Raw genomic sequence first — 4,326 nt, 5'->3', positions numbered from 1 at the left:
GGAGCGGCCACTGCACTCCAGTCTGGGTGACAGAGGGAGACTCCGACTCAAAAAAAAAAAGTCTACAGGGAAGCTGGGCGCGGTGGTTCATGCCTGTAACCCCAGCAAGCGGAGGTGAGAGGATGGCCTGAGTCCCAGGGGTTCGAGACCAGCCTGGGCAACTTGGCAAGACCTCGTCTCTACAAAATATAAAAAAAAGTTAACTGGGTATGGTGGTGCACGCCTGTAGTTCCAGCTGCTTGGAAGACTGAGGAGGGAAGATTGCTGGAACCCAGCAGGTCGAGGCTGCGGTGGCCGTGAGCGTGCCACTGCCCTCCAGCCTGGGCGACACAGTAAGACTCTGACTCTAGGCAGAAAGGAAGAATGGAGGAGTTAGGGGGCTGAGGGCGGTCACGCCAAGACTGATCTTTGCTCTGTTCCCAGGCCTGAGACAGATTTCAGATGTGGAGCCGATCGGCACCGCTCACCCCGGCCGTGGGGTGCTGTCACTACTTACCCAAAGGACGCAGGGTGGGAGCCCCTCCACGGTCTCACTGGATTCACCAGCCTGGCCTCTGTGTAGATCTTGGCAATTGACTGCAGAGTGCTGCCAGCCAGGCTGAGCAGAAGCCCTGACCCCAGCTGTGAGTCAGACGAAGTGAGTCAGAACCAGAGCAGATTCCCAGGGCCTCGGGTGTGCAGTGGCCAGCTATTTATTTGGCGAATATGTATATTTTGAATTCTAGTTGGAAGAAAGGTCAGAAGCTGTCCATGTCCACCCGGAACCGACCATATTCACTCCCAACCTCTGCTGCCATGCAGTAGAAAGAGGCCTGGACCGCCTGGAGACCTCACAGAACACCGCCCCGATCCACCACACCAATGACACCCGGCCGATCAGACACGATCAGAGAGAGGTGGCCGGTGCACAGGCGGCACTCCGGGGGGCAGGAGAAACCCCATGCCGATACAGCAACCTGCCATTTCAGTGGCAACTTGAGACCAGGAGTTAAGGGCATGCTGGGATAGCTCTCCCAAAACATGAGACAAATCACTGCCTCTTGAACCTCCTGCCACAGAGAAGGAAGCACAGGGTCTGGCGGGCCTTGGTGTCTATGGGCAACACTTTGTGCCCCTCGGAGTGCAGACAGGGCCACTGTGCAAGGTGACACAGACGGCTGCCTGCTCAGAGAGGGGCCTCGAGTCGGAAAGAACTCCATGGCAAGTCCGGGCTGCTGTGTGAGCAGCGAACTGATGCCATGGACCGCACCCTTTGACCCAGGGTGGGGAAAGAGGCAGTGTGGCACTTGTGGGAGAAGGACAATTCAGGCCTTGGCGCTCTGGAGCAAGAATGTGGCTTCTACCGCAGAGTTCATTGGGGCTCCACACAGCCACATGTCTGAAGTTGTCCACTGTGAAAAGCGCCGCCAGACCTATCGCATTGTGGCTGTCCCGGCCAATGGCCGAGCACAGTGGGGCTACATTACAGGCTCTTCCCTGTGAGAGACTGCACTTCTAGGTGGTGTCTCACCAGGCACCTTCCTGTCGGGTGGCCTGGCTAATGCCCTCCTAGATAGGCATGGACCTTGGCTGCAGGTTGAATCTCCGCCCATGGGTAGGTTTTTGCTGCAGTTTGAATCTCCCCTCTCCTCCATGGGTGTCCATCTCTGCCCACTCTCTTCATCCCTCCCCCATTCTCACAGGCATTTCCCCCCAATAAATCTCCTGTGCATAGCATCTTGTCATGGTGTCTGCTTTTAAGTGGGTCTAAGTTATCATGGCGATCCTTCTGGCATTAGTCTATGAGGACAAAAGCCAAGAAGAGTTAGAAATTCCATAGGGATGTGTTTTCCTTGAGAGATTATTTTCCCCCAAAATCTCTGGTAAGCAGCTTCAAGTAATGAGTTGGTGGTCCCCAAACTATGCTTAGACTCCCAGACTTGGGAAACTCTACTGCCAGGAGCAACTCACCTCCACCTAGGATATAAATTATAGCCCTCCCTGCAATAGGGCTTGAAGAACGCCAGCTCCAACTTAGCCGTCCCAAGGCCGATAGCCCAGTTCTACCCTAGGGCTTCCGTTCCAAATTGGCTTTCCACTGATGACTAGGGACACGAGGGAGGCTTGCTGGTCCCGGTCCTGTGTGTCTCCCTGTGGGTGGCCTCTTGTTTCCCTTTCCTCTCATTCCCACTGGTGTCGGTGCCCCGTTAGGGAGCCATAAGTTCTGTTCCCACACGCGGCCCATTCCGGATGAATCCCCTCTGTGGTTCTGGTAAGGCTTCAGGAGCCACCCTGCCCAGGGCTTTTGCTATTTGACAGGAAGGGCTGCCTTGGGGTTTGATGGAAATACCTAGAAGTGAGTGCCCAACCATGCCAGCCTCTTTCCAGTTGAGTTGACATTAATTTTTCTTCTCCACATTCACTTTCACTGAACACACCATCACCTTTCACGTTGGCCACCTTGATAGCAGCGTTGTCTGGGGTTCCTGCATCATGGATTTACACAAATAACCCCCTGCCATCCCTCTCACCTGTGAGTTGTGCGTGCACTGTGTCCATCTGTGCGCGAGATGCGTATTGCTTTGGGATACCTTTCCCCAAAACACTGATTCCTCGAGCTGTTAGTAATTGTTCTGCCAAAAATGATTCCATAGTCAAATAAATTTGGAAAATGCTGGGTTAAAAAAACATATAAGGGAATACAAAAAAAAAAAATAAAGCATTTTGACTTGAAGACTTCTCAGGGTCGTTAAGATGACTAAGAATATTGTGAATCTTCAAGAGGAGAGAGAGTATGGAACATTTTTCCAAAATCACTTACCATCCTGGTTTCTGCAGGGTGACTGTTCTCAAGTAATGGGACTGGCATGCACAAAACTCAGGACCGGGTGGCGAGAAGAGCACGGGTGCCCTCCCTGTCCAACGAGGAACCTCTGTGGCGTAAACCCAATCCCTGTCGCCCCTCCCCGGGGCTTTCTGCCGCCAGAGCCATCAAGGCTGGGCGTGACTCGGTGCAAAGTCCTGGGTGCCTCTATGGCAACACAAGAGTGTTTAGCACTCATCCCGTCTCCAGCTCTAAACATTGCCAGACCCAGACAGTGGGATGTGCTGTTAATTATTTTAGTTCCTCTGCCCCCTAGCTCCAACTGAATCCCATCAAATAACAAAGCTCCCAGTGGCTGAGAAAAACAGGTCACAGTTGTAATTCATTTGGCAACGGAGGGTATTGGATTCTGTCCCTGAATCTCTCCTTTGGCAACACTAAAACTCCCCAGCTCTTGCTAAACAAGCTGTTCCTGTTTCTGTGACACACCGTAAGCCGCGAGTCCGGGTTGCCCTTCTGCTTTGAAGACCTCTTAAACTGGAGTTTCCAAACTTGTTGCACATCAGAACCTAGTGTTTAGCAAACCCCTCCAGGATATATACACACCCAACAGTATCCCCGTATGTGCTATGGTCTAAACATAACCTAAATTGCTTTATTATTTATTTATTTGTTTATTTGAGTCCATATCTCACTCTGTCTCCCAGGCTGGAGTGCAGTGGCACCATCATGGCTCACCACAGCCTCAGTTTCCTGAACTTCGGCAATACTTCTGTCTCAGCCTTCCAAGCAGCTGAGACTACACTTGCACACCACCATGCCTGGCTAATTTTATTTACTTACTCACTTACTTACTTGCTTACTTACTTATTTATAGAGACAAGGTCTTGCTATGTTGCCCAGGCTGGCCTGAACCTTCTGCCTCAGCCTCCTGAGTAGGTGGGAATACAGGTGTGTGGTACCATACCTGGCTAATTTTATCGATTGATTGATTGATTGTAGAGATGAGGTCTTGCTATGTTTCCCAGGCTGGACTCGAACTCCTGGCCTCAAGCAATCCTCCACCTCAGCCTCCCAAAGAAAGTGCTGGGATCACAGGCGTGAGCCACCACACCTGGCCCTAAATTGCTTTAGAATGAACATCTTTACTAATTTCTCTCTGGCCTTAGGGGTTCCTTTTCATGTAAATCAGCATGACAGACCCAGGCAGGGAATGCAGTCTTAACAAAATTGAAAGTGCAAGCCCTAGATTGATACTAGGAAGCCAAGGGTGCTAAGACTTGGTAGACACCCCCTTACTGTTGGCTTCCTTCCAGCCCTGAGGCTCAGTCTGACTCAGACACGATTCAGTGTTTAGATGCTTCTGGGCCAACTCAGTCAGGCCGGATTCAGGGCACTACCTGGGAGGAGGACGCAGGACGCGGACCGCAGTGGCACCGTGGAGTATTCGGTATCTCATGCAGTTTCTTTTTTTTTTTTGAGTTGGAGTCTCATTCGGTCGCCCAGACTGGAGTGCAGTGGCC

This window comes from Carlito syrichta, unplaced genomic scaffold (assembly GCF_000164805.1).
Source record: "Carlito syrichta isolate Samal-C Ts95f unplaced genomic scaffold, Tarsius_syrichta-2.0.1 Scaffold314276, whole genome shotgun sequence".
NCBI lineage: Eukaryota > Metazoa > Chordata > Mammalia > Primates > Tarsiidae > Carlito > Carlito syrichta.
The sequence above is the reverse complement of the archived record's forward strand: the minus strand, read 5'-3'. Positions refer to the sequence as shown.